At 40.5% G+C, this 16,303-nt stretch overlaps 1 protein-coding gene and 1 long non-coding RNA gene across 3 annotated transcripts in view; one reads left to right on the top strand and one right to left on the bottom strand.

The window, feature by feature from the left end:
* LOC105682992 overlaps positions 1–16,303 on the top strand; it is a 35,085-nt gene that overhangs the window by 3,047 nt on the left and 15,735 nt on the right. The window lies entirely within an intron of this gene.
* LOC125499797 lies at positions 1,161–2,902 on the bottom strand. The gene is made up of 2 exons (XR_007276787.1): positions 2,141–2,902; positions 1,161–2,087 (listed from the first exon to the last, which is right to left on the bottom strand). It is a non-coding gene; the product is annotated as an uncharacterized LOC125499797 (long non-coding RNA).

Here is a 16,303-nt window from a genome sequence, read left to right on the forward strand (position 1 = left end):
CGAGGGGGGTGAAGCAGGGGCCATCTGGGGGGGGCAGGGTGGAAGAGAGAAACGGAGAAATAAAAAAGAAAAAAAAAAAAAAAAAAAAAAAGAAAAGAGATGAAGAGAGAGACGGATGCAGAGACAAGTGACAAGCGGGCCACTGCTTGCTCACCCCTCCTGTCGCGCGCTGACGTCATCCACTACAGTTTTGAACAAATCATATAAATTGATTTTGTAATTAAACGACAACCGTCCTTTCTTTGACTATAGAAACGACGTCCACCGCGACCATACCAATCGGGATATACCCCCCTAATCTTATAAGAGAATCGGTCGGTCGGTTGTCGTCGTCGTCGTCGTTGTCGTCGTCGTAACGCGAAGCGAAGAAGAAAGTCGGCTGGAAAAATATGATAAAGAGTACAGAGGATACGAATAATTATAAACAGATATTTGCCGTTAGAGCATTGTATCGACATTACCGTCAATTTTATTTTCTAATACACCGGGTATACCGCGGAGAGATTCTAGTTTATTACTATTTCAACGACAACCATCACGAAAGTTAGGAACGGTCTAAGTTATCCTGTTATTACGATAGGTCTTTTTTTTTGTTTTTACTTTTTTTTTTTCTCCATACTTTTTTCATCGATTTTTTCTTACCCAGTTTTTTAATCTTTTTATTTTTCTCTTATTTTTGAGATGACTGTACGTAAAACTTAGTTTAATCATTTCAACTTCCTTCGTGGAACACGAACACATCGCCGCACGTGTAGTAACACGGAGATACAGGCATCATACTACTATATATCGGTATATAGGTATATCGTACTATACATCATACGGTATGTGAACATAGACGAGATGCGCGTGTGGATGTTATACACGCCGGCTCTTAAATTTCCATCATACGCGCGCGCGATGTATGTATAATTTTTCACAGCGTAGAAAACTTGAGTTTGCCGTAGGTATATACCTATATGTATGTACGTATAGGCATGTGATGGCTACATGTGTATGTATACGTAATAAATATACCTTTGTACATTATATACCCGTACAGATTTTTATATTACATGCACGTATTATCATTGAACGAACTCTCTATCTAAATTAACAAAAATTTTCAATCGGTGCAATTATTCTCCCTGTGTACCATATTATGTGTCGAAGATAGTAACTTTTTTTTTTTTTGATGAAATTTAATCGGATTTTTTATTTCTCTTGTTTTATTATCATGTCTGTTTTTTTTTCATTCAAATAGATATTGTACAGATACGGTGTGAATATTATTTGTTCCCAATCTTTTTGCGTTCAACTTACCGGTGAAATTTATTGACCGACTAGGTGTAACATTTATTTGTAACCTCGTTCATGCCTTATACCTTCCAACTAGGTGACTTTTCAGTATTATATATGTATACCTATGTATTCCATGTATCTCGTTCCGACTCTATATAGGAACATCCATGTACAACATTTGTGCATGTGTCCGTGTATATATTTATAATATCTTTGAAAGAAACCAATTCTTTGCTCGTATAGTTCGTGGAGCATAAAAAGAAATACCGAAAAAAAAAAAAAAAGAAGAAAAAATAGAAAAAAGAATGACGACAATAATCATCGCTGTAATAATAGTAATAATAAATGAAAAATAAATTGGGGAAAAAAATGGAAAAAGAACGTAAAAATAAAAATAAGTTTTCAACGCGGAGCTCTCTCTAAACTTTTAAGTTAGTTTTGCTTCGTGTTTTCTTTTTTTCTATTTTCTATTTTTTCTTTTTTCTTCCATTGGTTACGCCGCTATCAGTTTACAGATAAGTTAGCTATAGGAACCTTAATTTGATTCAAATTTTTCTGAACGCGCTTATGACGACGATGTTCGAAACTCGCCCACCACCATCACGAACGCCGGTGATTTTGAAACATTCATTTATAATATACCGGAAGGGAAACTTGGAGAAGGGGAAAAATAGGGAGAAAAAAACGCTGTTAACTGTTTTTCCCTCTCTCTCTCTTTCTCTCTCTCTCTCCCTCTCTCTCTCTCTTTCTCTTTGTTTAATGTATATTTTTTTATGTCATTTCACGTATCGCATAGGTACTCCGCCCTGAAAAATAAAGTGTGTGAATATACGTATAGTATACGTGTAGGTATACGTACCAATATATGTTTTCCCGTTCTCGGTTCTTCCATTTCGATATGTATTTTCAATTATCAATTTCTCCATTGTTACGATATATACCGCAAGCTCTCCTGGGCTCGAAATTCTTCAAAGTTTAAGGTGGGCTTAACTTTCATATTAAATGTCAAAACGAGCAAAATGTATAAAATATCTATACGTACAGCACGTATAGGGGGGTTTCTTTTTTTTCAGGGAGAAGGAACGGGCGATCCACGGGGAATCGCAAAGGGGGGGGGGGGGGGGGGTGGCGAACGCGAATCCGCCAGTGGCGAACCAGGGGTGGTTAGCGGTAAAAAAAAGAGGGGTAGCGGAATGGGAGGGCGGAGGGGTGGCGGAACAAGCCCGAAAAATGTATATACGCGCGCGGGCGCGCGCGCGCGTGTGTGTGTGTGTACGTATTATATTTATAAGGGGGAGAAAAGAAGGTGCCTGGTAAAATTGCAGGAGGAAAACGGGAGGGGGGAGGAGGTTCCCTTGACGAAGTATCTTGTAGAGAGGGGATGATTGTCAAAACAGGGAACCCCACCGAAAAATGTTCGTATTTATGGCACTATTTCCGTCCCCTCCTTCGTCGCTCGTCCTCGTCCCCCCGTCGACGGGTTCGTTTCGCTCCCGTTCGTCCGTCGCGGGTCTTATGTACCTCCCCTCTTCGAAGCTACTCGCGCGGCCTCCCGCCCCCGTCCCTCTCGCTCCTCTCGCCCCTCGGTCCGCGCGTCGTCGGACGAACTCCCTCTCCTTTATTTCGCTGCCCCCTTGCCTGGCTGCTGCTGCCGGTGCTGCTGCTGCTGCTGCTGCTGCTGCTGCTGCTGCTCTTCTCCCACCAATTCCACCACCACCACCTCCTCCACCTCCACCTCCACCGACGACGCCACTTTAATGTTACATTAATAAAAAGCAACAATCAATATCTTCGCTGTAAAAAATTTAAATCTATAACAGAATTCCCGAGGAAAGCGAGGCACCACCACCACCACCACCAGCACACCGTCGCGATATCACCAACAAACACCAACACCACCCCAACGGGAACCGAAAGACCGTTGGGAACGTTCGGTTCAGGGGGGTCTCGCCAGTAACGTATCGTCCTATCGTAGTGCCCCCGTCGATCGTACTCGTTATTTTACATGATAGATTTATGGGAATACGATTCTCCCGTACCGTAGGTCGGTGCGGTCGAGTGGCGTTCGTTGTTATTATCATTACCATTGTTATTACCACCGCCGTTGTTCTTATTATTTTTATGGGATAGTTTAACGCGGGCCGTACGTCGACCGTTTGACCGTCCATGCGTGAAGTGTGAAGCGTTACTTGCGCTGATGTTGATGGTGAGTGAGTGAGTGAGTGAGTGAGTAGAAGAAGTTAGAGGCGAATGAGTGGAGTCGGTGAGTAAGTGAGCGAGCGAGCGAGCGAGCGAGTGAGTGAACGAACGGTGAGCGTTGAGCGGCCGCGTGGTTGTTCCTGTTGTGCGTAGTGCGGGCGGGTCTCTGAATGAAGGTGCGCACGGTGGCTGCGGAAGGAGTGCGAGGGGGCCGGAGGGTCACACCGAGTGAGTGAGTGAACTACGGGGGTGGAGTACGGGGAGGGGGAAGGGGTCTTCCGTGCGTACGTGCGTATTATACTACCGCCTCCGTCTGCCTTGCTCTTGACGTACACGTGCATTACACCACCGAATGGGAGATAAGCGGACGGACGGACGGACGGACGGACGTAGATGGATAGACGGAGAGACAGACCGAACCTATAAAGCTCCTCTCGCGTCCTACGATTGTTGTGTATTACTTGTTCACGTATACTTTGATACGCCGATTAATTATCCAATCTCTTTCAAGGAGCGTTTTCGTTTTATTTTTCTTCGATCGGTTTTGGGAGCCCTCGGGTACGATCGTTCGTTCTCTTCGTTCAATCAGTTTTCAAGAAATTAGAAGAATTTTTTCTTTTCAATTTCATCCGATCTTTACCTCCGTACAGTTACTTTATTTCGCACAATAGGAAGGACGCGGTGTATTGTAATTGCGTTACGATACACGAACTGACGGATACATGTAGTTCATCGTCGTATATATCGTATTCCGTGTATATATCCCATCTATCCATCTCTTTTTATTCGCTTGATATAGGTATCCTTAAACTTGCATTGTTTTCTGATATTACCCAGTACAATACGATACACAAGTAATAACGAGTACAGCGAGACTCTTGCGCAGATTTGATTCAATTTTATTCTATTTTATTTTCTGTTTTTTTTTCCGAACCTATCGCGATCTCCTCTGTTTTAATTTAATGTTCGGTTTGATTGAAAATTGTCGATCGAATCGGTCGGTGGGCAAGTCAGAGGGAAACGAAACAAAAAATGAACAAATAAAAAAAAAAAATAAAAGAAACGAATAAATAAAAAAATAAAAAAAAAAACTTCGATCGTCGCAAACTGCACGTATTCTATATTCGCACACATAACGCATTATCACCGCTCGTGTACGATACGTGAAAATAAAATGAAACGTCGAAAAGCAGATAACATTGACGGAAAGAATATTTAATGTAATAAACAAGAGTAATGTCCCCGCGGCTGCAATTTTTCAATACACATGTATGCATAATCGTACACACGAAGTTACGTGCATATGGTCGCGATTTATCGCGGTACATATCTATGTATAGCTGTATGTTGTACATGTAAAGGAAGGCATCGCACGCACGTACTATGAGTGTACATGAATGTATTGAATCATCGGTGTCCGTCGTCTTGCCGCAATAATTTTCCCCTAGCAGTCGAGATCTGCAATTAAGAGAGAGAAAAAAAAAAATTTTTTTTTTCTTCTCTTACTTCGTCTCATTTTCATTTTTTTTTTTCTTATTATTTTTTCCTTACTTCTGCAGTCGGTTTATTCTTTTTCCTTACTTTTTACACTTTTATTTTCCACAAGTTTTTCTCGTATATCTATAAACTTGGATTACGTACGAACTCCTAAATGAGATGATGTTTTTCAGGAACACGTATACATCTATGCGTCTAATACACACGTTTGCGTTTAGGTAAAACGAGACGGCATGTACGCATACAACGGACCTCGGGCTCGTAAATTGTCTGTCGTATCGTGCAAATATTGTTACTGAAAAGAAAAAGGAAAAAAAAAAAAAAGGAGAAAATAATTGAAAATTTTTTTTTAAATTATTCAAAATTTTTGTACAACACGTGGTAAAATTGTACGTTATATTTAGAAACGTATGTCACGTATACGGTGTACGTGTACGTGTGTACATAGGAGAGTTAAACTAAATGCCGGGTCATCATCAATTAGGTGGTGGAAGACTAATTTACGATGTAAACTCCGACCAAAGTTAATTTCCTAGATTGTACATCTCGGGTTCTATAATTTTTCCCCATCCTTATTTCTCTCGTTCCATCTTTGTTCATTTATTTATTTATTTTTCCCCTCGATCTATCTCTCCGTTTTATCTTTATGTATATCGTGCACACACACACACACATACATAATGCACACACGGATCTACAAAAATACAATGGAAATTATTTCCAACTCCGAATGATACCGTTAGATCAAAACTCGCAGCCCACAAATAACTGATATTCGATTTTCACAGTGTTTCTTAAGGCTCTTTGCCCCCTTCCCCCCCCCCACCCCCCTCGGCCCCGTACCACCCCCTTAATCTTCCCCCTCGCCCCTCATCTGCGCCGCTGAATTGTTCCGCTGGCTGCCTCCACGCTCGTTCATCGTCGTTGCACGCCTTTTACCCGAGATACGTATTTCATTTCTTCATCGGTATAGATGTTACATGCAAGGGGGCAATGAGCAAATATTTATACCATTCGTTCTTATAACTTCCCTAATTTTAGTAAGATTCCTTGATTTTTCCATCCGCCAAATTTGTAACGTGCAAAGGACATCCCGCATATACCGGGTATCATTTATATATAGGAATAAGAGTTATAGGTATCGTATTTTTATTCGTATTATTATACTTCTTGATATCGGGGTATTTTGAGAGCAGGGTTCTCTTCTTTTTGAAATTTCGACTTTTCTCACGAAACCTTGCCGGCGGTTTAGTAGATGCCGATGATATTTATTCGGTGTAGGTGCATCGGTTACGAATGTCGAGCGTGCGTGCGTTTGTGTGAATGCATGTTTATTGTAAAACCTTAGGATAGTAGGTACCCGACACAAAAGACGGCACGGAGTTTCGTGCGGCGATCAGAGAAGATTTTACAAAAACCAGGCCCGTTTCTCCTCCCTTTGCTCTTCGTTCCCCCCCCCCGATACTCCCCGTATTCCCCTTGCCCCGTTCCTGGACGACCTCGGCGATGATACGACAAAAAATCAGATGCACGGCCATTGGCTGTTCTCAATTCGAATTATTGGCTTCCCCCCCGTCGTCACCCCCCCTCGTATAGCCTCCCTCCTTCTCCTCCGCCTCCACCTCTTCTTCCTCTTTCTCGTATATTTCTCTCTTTCTCCTCTTCCTCCTCCGACCCACCGTCGACGTCGCCGTAGTTCGTCAGACCTAACCCCACTCCACCCCCGGGCGCCGCCACGAAAGGGCCGAAAAAACTTGGAAAAAAAAATCCAATTTCGTTGCTATGGCGACCGGCGTACGTTGACTTTGATAAAGATCCCCCCCCCCCTCCCCACTGCCGCTACTCCCCGTGAAACCCCTACCTCTCCAACCCTCCCTTTCCTTCCTCCCGACACCCAGCCAACGTTCCTCCGTGTTGGGGTAATTTTTTTCATTTTTGTTTTTTTCATTTTTCACTTTTTTATCATTTTATTTTATTATTTTTTTTCCATTTCTTTTGCTTTTTTTTCTTTTACTTCGTCGTCGTTTTTTTTTTTTTTTTTATTACGTCCCTCTTTCGCTTTTTCTCTCGAGGTGTGGGGGTGGGGCGAGGGGGAGGGGGAACGGAGAGATTTTTTTTCTGTCAGTCGTTTTATTTCATTCCTTTTTTCTTTTTATTTATTTATGACTTTTCTTTTTCTCTCTGTTATTTATTATTATCATTGTTATTATCGGTATTATTATCATGAATTTTTATTTTTATTTTTTTTATTATTTTCGAAAAAAAACTTTTTTAATAAAAAAGTTATGTCCGTATCCCAACGGCTTCGCATTAAAAGTTTTAGAGCGGACGATATTTCATAACTTTTATATTTCGAAAATGTAAAATGTTTTCTACTTCTCCAATGCCGAGCTTCGATAAATATATATATTACGTACATACACGTATATGTGTTGTGTTATATTATTATACATATATATATACATACACGGAGGATGTATGGATAGGTAAAATATCTGTATGTATACCTGTACATAACTACACGCGGTCGCGGTAGATATACATACATCTACCTGTGATCCTATATATACGGTGTACTACCAAGTCTCACGTGCTGAGCTTTGTTAAACGAATATTTCAAATGTTTCAACGTCAAACGTATTTCTCTGAAGTACAGTCTCGACTGGTAATATTATTTTACGAAAGACGACGACGACGACGACGACGACAACGAAGATGACTTATCTCCCTATAGCGAGAGACAAAGACACTTTGAATTTCCGCAACCGTTGCAGTTGTATCTGCATTCTGCATTGAATTTGTTCTGGGATGGGGTATATACGTGTGTTCGTCGTCCTGTATAATGTACATATGTATACGTGTGTCTATACGCGCAGATGTTCTTTGTGTGTGTGTGTGTACGAAATAAAATTGAAGAAAAAATAAATGTAGAAATATTGCGGTTTAAAAAACCGCAGACAAAGTCCGCGCTCGATCCTGCAAAGAAAATTTAATTCCTCTCTTTTTCCTTTCCTTTCCTTTCCTTTTATTTCCCTACCCCACCTTACCTTACCTTACCTCACCTCACCTCGCCTCGCCTCATACTACTTCTTCCTCTTCGTCTTCGGCTCCTTCTTTTCGTCTTCTTCTTCTTTCTCGCAGCTCTCCGCGCGCTGGTTTAAATTAACGTTCGCTGTACAAGGTATATATTACATATATGTATATGCAATACATATGTATCCGGCTATATATATTATATACGTACATGCACAAGGGGAATATATTTTCCTGGGGAAAGGGTAGATTGTAAAAAAATATTTTTCTAACGATCGACCGTCAGAGGAAAACCCGCGCGCGAGGAAGGAGGGTATCTTTTTTTTTTTTTTTTTTTTTTATATTATTTTTTTAATATTTCCTTTTTTCTCTTCATTTTTTTTAACAATATAATTAATGGACTTTATATCTTGTATCAACCGACGAACCGCGATTAGTGTATATAAAATTTATATAACTAAACACCGCGAATGGATGTACATTATATATATATTTATATACCTTAATACAAGACGTTGCTTCGGTTGAATAATATATCCTCGTATATATTATTGGAAAAACAAAGTAAAGTTCATTGCAAACGAAAAAAAAAAAAAAAACAAAAAACAAAAAGAGACAATAAAGTTTTTCTCTTTTACAAATACATAAGATTTTATGCAGTAATAATAGCATTATACGCTCGTACGAACGTACACATATGTATTTGCGGGGGATTTTTAATTGAAAGATTGCGTAAAACATTCTATCAGGTACGAATACCCACACAACACATACGTGCAAAAGTCGTAATAATGTGGATGCTGGAAAAATTATTTCTTTTTATACGTGTATGTATGTATAAGTACAATAAAAAATGTTCGACGTCAGTCGCGAATTCAACTTTATTTTGCTTCGTATACACGCATATACACGATCATCGATTACAAAAAATCGTCGTTCGGTATGCGACTGCAGTGTGCGGTCGGCGAGCTTTTCTTATTCTTATATCATACCTAAATGCGTAACGAAAAATATATTTCGAAATTTATATAATTTTATTCAATTTTTGGTATATTTTTTCTTTATTTTCGATCTGACGTAACACCTCCGCAAAACCGAGTTAAAATTTGCGATGACATGTTTTTTTCACGATCGCGCGACGCGCAATTTTCCTCGTGCAGTTTCGAAGATTCCTTGAGGATCCGCAGACGGTACAACAGGCGATGTTTTTGAACATTCGTTGAAATCTCCGAGTCAGCTGCTATCCTTCGGCCATGTTTTACTTCACGGTATAACATTCGTCGAAGATTGCGAATGAAAATTCATCCGACGAAAAATCTGGTCAGTCGATTAGGGAAGAAAAAAAAGATACGACCGACCGCCTTCCTCCGCGTCGACAGAATGCAGAATCGCAGAATTTTTATTTTTAAAAAAAGATTTCCAATTTTTGAATACCTGCCGGCCCTCCGTAAAGCGCTGTTTTAAACCAGACGTCGGTAGGAATGCGGTGCGAGAAGAAAAAAAATGGCAAATAAGTAAATAAATATAAATCAATTTGAGGAAGATAAAAAAAAAAAAAAAATCGAAAAAGAGAAGGAAAAATGAGGAGTCTAATTGACGCGCGCGACGGATTCATATATATATATAATATTGATATTATATGTATATCGCTTCATATAAGGAAGTGATATTTTTGGACCGCACAAGCGTATATTCGATACGTATATGTAATAAATGTAGAGTTTTTGTCAAAGGAAATATAAAGTACAGCGTTGCCTGTACGTTATATCTGGTCATTTGCATCGGCGGTGGGGGTGGGTTTTTACAGGAAGTATATTATATACCCGTGTGGTGTACGCGTGCATATTTCTTACATGCGTCGTTATACATATGTACGTATACATATGGACATGTGCCGTAAAATTAAGTGCGCGGACATGTAGAGCGTTTCACGCGCACCTAATGCGTTTTATATATATATGTGTATGTATATTTTTTGTTGCCCTCCCCATTTTGTCTATATGTTATAATCATCGATTGATCGATTTTCAATTAACGAGATGCGCGTCGAAAATTGCTGCCGCCGTTCCTGCTCCACTGCTGCTGCTGCTGCCGCTGCCGCTGCTTCTGCTTCTTATTTTGCTTGGTTGGTCGTAATACGACGACGAAATAGCGAACATTTTTACTGACTATACCTTCGGAGAACGCGCGTCTTTGAATATTTAATGAAGCGACGAAAGTAATGCGATTTTCCGTGTACGAAACGTGGGTTCAGTCGCCACGTGGTATTATGATATCGTCGTGGCGGGTGATCCGAATGTGCGGTGTCCGAAGATTAGATGAAAAATTACGTTAAGAATTCTCGAAATTGTTGAACGATTTTCAACGATTTTCCGCGATGCCGATTTGTTAGAACCGTCATTTTCTGTAAAAAAAAAAACATTTTATAAAAAAACGAAAAAAGTGTACCTTGAAATTTATCCAGCACTTTTCCACTTTTGGACGCGTTTTTGAGCGCTGGCCGCAACATTTTTCGGTATGATCTGGTATATACAATCTGTACTTATATACATACGTACATTACATGAACGAATGATCTTTTCGCGCCCACAAACACCCCCTCCGTTGGAACACATATACATACGGTTGATAAATTCACTCCCTACTGTTCTCAGCCCTTTCTCTCGACGGCGATGGTAGGGGCGAGACTGGGGGGGGGGGGAGGTGAGGGTGTGCATTTTATATGCGAGGTATCTCGATTAATCAAGTCGGCGGCAATAATCTATTCATCTGTATTCCGTAGAAAATTTGAAAATGAAAAATAAAGAAGCATTTCATTAGAAAAAGGAAGAAGGAAGGTGAAGAAATCAAAATGGCCGACGTAGATAGGAAAAAAACGAGGGAAATCATAAATGAAAATATTTTCGTCCGCGGTTATTATATTTTTATTCGCACTACAGTAGAATATTTGCCTTTATTTGCAGGGAGAGAGGAAGCGAGAGAGAGAGAGAGAGAGATTTATCCTATTTTTTATTTTATTTCATTTATTTTTTAATTCGCACGGTTATCTTCTTCGTACAAAAGCTTTAAAGAAGATTGGGCAAATACAAAACAGACGCCCCCTTTTATCGGCCGGGGATTCGAGTTATGGCTTTGTACGAGTGACGTATGTGTGCGTATTTTATACTAGAGAGTAGCTAAAGTACGAAGGGATTATAAAAATTTCTAGATTCTTTCGGCCATTTGCGGTCTAGCTTTGTCGAAGCTGCAGAGCTTTTATTTTCGGAGGAACGAGTACACCGCGCCGTCGCCCATAAACTTTTTTATCCACCTTTCATGCGTGTACACACAGGTACTACCTGAGTGTGCGAATCTTCATTCCTTCATTTTCGTTCATTTTCGAAAATTGTTCCGCCATTATTGCACAGTTACATATATATATATATATAGATGTAATCCGCATAGCTTTCTGCAGATATATAATCATGGATGGCATCGATTCGTTTTCATCCTTCGATTATTTTCCCCTATAACTCAAGGGTGGGGCAATTTCTATATTTTTTCTTCTTTTTTACGCGATAAGCCGTGGGTTTTATTTTCCGTTCATTTTTTCTTTTTCATTTTTGTTTCAATATTTTTCTTAGAAGTTACGACGGTATAGAGTCCATTGTACGTATACTATACGTGTGTATAGACGGGTGTAGGGGTATGTATTAACTCCCTATATATATTTTCTTTTTTTACTCTGGAAATCGATACAGAGAATGAAATTCAATATCTGAGAAAGAACTGGCCGCTGTTGCACCACGAGGGGTATTTTTCGCCCGGAATTCAAAATGATGAGAGAAGGTCGAGCAAATAAAAGGAGGGAAAAAAAAGTGAACGCTTCGCAATTTTGAAATTTCAGAGCCCATGTACGTTTACCGGTGAGTTTGTGCTGCATAGGTAGTGCAGCTGCATTATGGAACGCGTATATATATATTATATACTTGTATATATACGTATGTACACGCACGTATAATAATACATATAGCTACGTCGGCGGGGAGTTTTTCATTTTATTCTGTATAGTACCTACACATAAATTCTTACATATTTTGAGTTTCGAACGCGAGGGGTCGCCATAATACTTTAACAATTTTTCACTCAGAACTTTACCCTCCTGCATCGATCCTTTTTATAAAAAATGCAGGCCAGCTATACCTATATACAAGTACACATACATATCTACGTATCACGTGTACGTATACATCATATATATAGAAAAGCTACGACCAGCGGTCTATCTCCGTTTTTTCGCCACTCCGACATCCGCCCTGCAAGAAACGTTACCTACGTTCCCCCGTTTTCACTTCTTTTCGTGGTCATCGCATGAAATTGTATCGAAAAAAAAAAAAATAAAATAATGGCGAATTAGTAAGATACGTGTAGAGTATAAAATCGAACGTATTAGTGTCAACTTATCGACAGTATCTACAGCGAAAGAATTTTTGTAAAATTTTTTTCTCATTTTTCCATACACACAGAAAGAAGAATGACAACGTTAAAAAATCTGCAGAACGTTGCAGTTACTGCAGCTTTTATTATAACAATCTACAATCTTGTTTCTTCCGTTATGTGGCGATGCAATCTCTTATCTCCGTATATAGAGAAAAAAATGTATACACACGTACAATACGTATATACGTATTATAATTAAAATAATTATTATCGTTACTAACCGCATAACTTTCGGGAGTATGGGTGGGGGGTGGTGGAGGGATGGAGGGGCGGAGGGGAAGAGCGAGGAAGGGGGGTGGTGCGAGATTCCGTTCGGTAGACTTTGGCGGGTCGAAGGAGGGAAAAGGGGGTGGTTAATCCGCGTTTCTTAATATATTACGGAAAAATATAGACGCGACGTCGAGCGTTGCCGGTATTCGGTGGTGTTGGTGGTAGTAACGGTGCTGCTTCATCAGTTCGGTTGTGCGGGCAGTTTGTATAGAGGAACGAGGGGGAGCCTGTGGGTTATGAGCGGGGGCGACGGTGATCGGGGGATCGGGGGTTCGTCGGGAGTGTAGGTGGGGGGGGGGGGGGGAAGCGAAGCTCGAATCGCGGAGGGGGTAGACGGCGAACCCCGTCGACGTGGTACCCGCGAGTCGTGGGGGGTTGCTCGAGAATTGCACCCGCGATGGGGGTGAGGAGGAGTCCCGGCGCGGCGGAGGCCGATGGGGGCAAGAGGGGTGGGTATAGGCTTTTGAGTTGGTGAACTTTGTGCCAAGTTTGAAACGGGCAGTCGGCCGCCATGACGCCGTTGCCCTCTCTCTCTCTCTCTCTCTCTCTCTCGCTCTCGATCGCTCGCTCTCTTTCTCTCTCCCGTTTTTTGCTCGCCCCGTTTTTTCGTTCTCTTTTCCCCTCGCCGTCACCCTTCTCTTTCACCCCCCCTCTCTCCCCCCCGCACTCCCCCCGCACCCCGCAGACCCCCCCTCCCTTCTTCTTTCTCTTTCTGGTCCCATCCTTAGGTATATATTATGGAAATTTTGAACCGATTCGAAAATCAATAACTATGATAAACGCGACATGTATATATATATGTGCATGTATGGATACATATATGTATATATATATAGATTACTTGTACATGCATGTAGTGTGTATGTGTAGACACTCTTTGCACGATAGAAGGCAAGTTTTAAAAGTTATATACACACCGTCGAACACCTAGCATAGATCATAAACTATGCGAAGAAATATATGGATGTGGACGGGAAGGTATAGGCCAGTTAGCTCTTTCGTTCAACCATTATGTTAGGGGATACGCGTACGGCGGTGTATACGGGTATCCCGAGGGATACTCCGGAGGAGCATTACCAGACTCGTGTACGTGTACGTAGGTACGTACGTACGTAGGTATTGTGTACCAGCCAGGAGAAATAGAAGAAGAATGAGATGAAAATAAAAGAAATGACTCGATTCTCGACGAAGAGGAGTTCGGTTTGAGATGCGCTGTAACCATCTACTATACGGAGTGTGGCTGGTGCAACTCACTGGCACGTCGTCGTCGTCGTCGTCGTCGTCGTCGTTGGTCGTGGTTTTTGATGGTATACGGGTAGGTAGCCGATGCTGCCGTTGCCGTTGCCGTTGCCGTTGCCGCTCGGCGCTCGGCGCGTACGGTTCCCAAGCCGAGACTGAAAGAAAGAAAGAACTAACGAAAGAAAGAAAAAGAGACGAGGAAAGGAAGAAAGAAAGGACGAAAGAAAGAAAGAAGGAAAGAAAGAAAGAAAGAGGGATGGATGGACGGATGGATGCTGCGCGAGTGAGAGGCGGCGGCGACGAGGGGGAGTGAGAGAAGACGGAGAGAGAGGAGCTTTTTTCGTTTTACAAACGGGTTCAATTTTTTCTCAAAAAGCGGGTGAATACTGTGGAACCGGTTGTCTACGGTGGGGTATATACCAGAGCTGCCAAGGCGTTTCAGGGGAATGCTATGCTGCTATGCTGCTGCGCTTGCACTACCGTATGCACTTTGATCAGGGCCTCGTATAATACTCATTTTATGCCTTTATCGAATAATCATTAATCTTTCCATTTTTTTTTCCCCCCTCCCCCCTCTCTTTTTCTCGCCGTAGTTTTTTTTTTCGTTTTCTTTTTCTCTCTCTCTTTCTCTTCCTTCTTTTCTTCTCTTTTTTTTAATCTTCTCTAAAATGTATCCACCTATACACTCATCGATTTTACACCATCTCTCATATTACCGCGACCCCGACCGCCTCTCGATATGCCCGATATTTTTCAAGTACATCCATACCTCGCAGTAGGTATTATAATATGAATTCATGAAATTACACGGAGATATCTTCGCTTTTCTTTTCAAAGACGTAAGAAAAGTTTATTAGAACGGTGAAATATTGTCGCGAAGCTCAGTTTTGGAATGTGTAAATATATATATATATATGATTTCAGATACTATATCTGTTACAATATAAAGTCGCGCTTGGTATTGTAACGGAGGATTAAATTAGTTGAGAATGCGCGGCAAAGATTGACGTCGCGGTGAGTTGTGAACCATACGCGCGATAAAAGACCGCTATAACCTACACCAATAGGAGGTATTATACCGTGTACCGCAAATGTTTGAACTGCGGCGGAAAAGAGAGTAAATGAAATAGAAAAAAAAAAAAAAAAAAAATTAAAATAAAAGAAAAACGAGATGGAAGAGAGAAAGCGGGATGAATTAATCGGGGAATATCGAAGCTGCACACACCGTGCGATGGTATATGGTACTTGTACAGCGAAAAAGTAAAATAAAAATGAAATTATGATCAAAAAACGAGAGACGAAAAGAAGAAAAAAAAAAAAAACAAAAAGAAGCTGAGTTACGGAGTGCGGAAATTGCAATTAAACTTACCGCGAATATAATTTTTTTGAAACGCGAATTCATCAAATTAGCAGATATATATAACGTATATATATTGCACATTAACTATGCGAAATGACGTCATTTTTATCATATATTTAGAGGGTCTTCATAAACAGATGTTCTTACGTTACATTAAGTCCAATATGGCGCGTTAATCTTTGTAGACGTCGCATTTTATGTTATACTCATCTCACGTACTATACATACATGCGTACACACGATATACATATGTAAAGCACCGACATACACACATACACTATATATAAAAACGAAGAAAAAAATAATATCATTTCTCTTTTCCCTCTGGGTTTTTTTTTTTTTATTTTTGCTGCTTTTTTTTTTGCTATTTCCTCTTTTCTTCCATTTTTCTTTTTCTTTTTGCTTTTTCTTTCATATATACCCGCAACAATGGAAACTTCTCATCGCGCGTGCGCTGCAATAGCATGGCAAAGCAGAGGGGCACTGACAGGACATGCTATATATAATGTACATAATAAAATACATATATAAAACATGTGCACTTACATCCCTTGTGCCGATTTACAAATCCATGTGCATGTACGTTACACGTGCTATACAAGAACAAAAAACCAGATGATACAAGAGTGAACGAAAAATGAAAATGAAAATATATAAGTCAAAAATCGAGTCTACTGAGAAAAGACATTCGAAAAACCAAACTCATCGATGAAACGAACAGAAAAACGAGGGGAAAAAAAAATGGTGAACCTTCGATGACGTCAAAAATTATCCCAAGTCTTGGTTCTCCTATGTACACGGTGACTTGACTTTAAAGTACTTTCGCGTCACGTGATCGCTACACCATATACATGTACGTGCGCTTTGAACCGAGACGCTGAGACTAGAGGGCATATGTATAAGCTTGTATAATGTTAAATAATATCGAAGAAGGTGTATAGAAGT

This window comes from Athalia rosae, chromosome 1 (genome assembly GCF_917208135.1).
Source record: "Athalia rosae chromosome 1, iyAthRosa1.1, whole genome shotgun sequence".
Lineage (NCBI taxonomy): Eukaryota > Metazoa > Arthropoda > Insecta > Hymenoptera > Athaliidae > Athalia > Athalia rosae.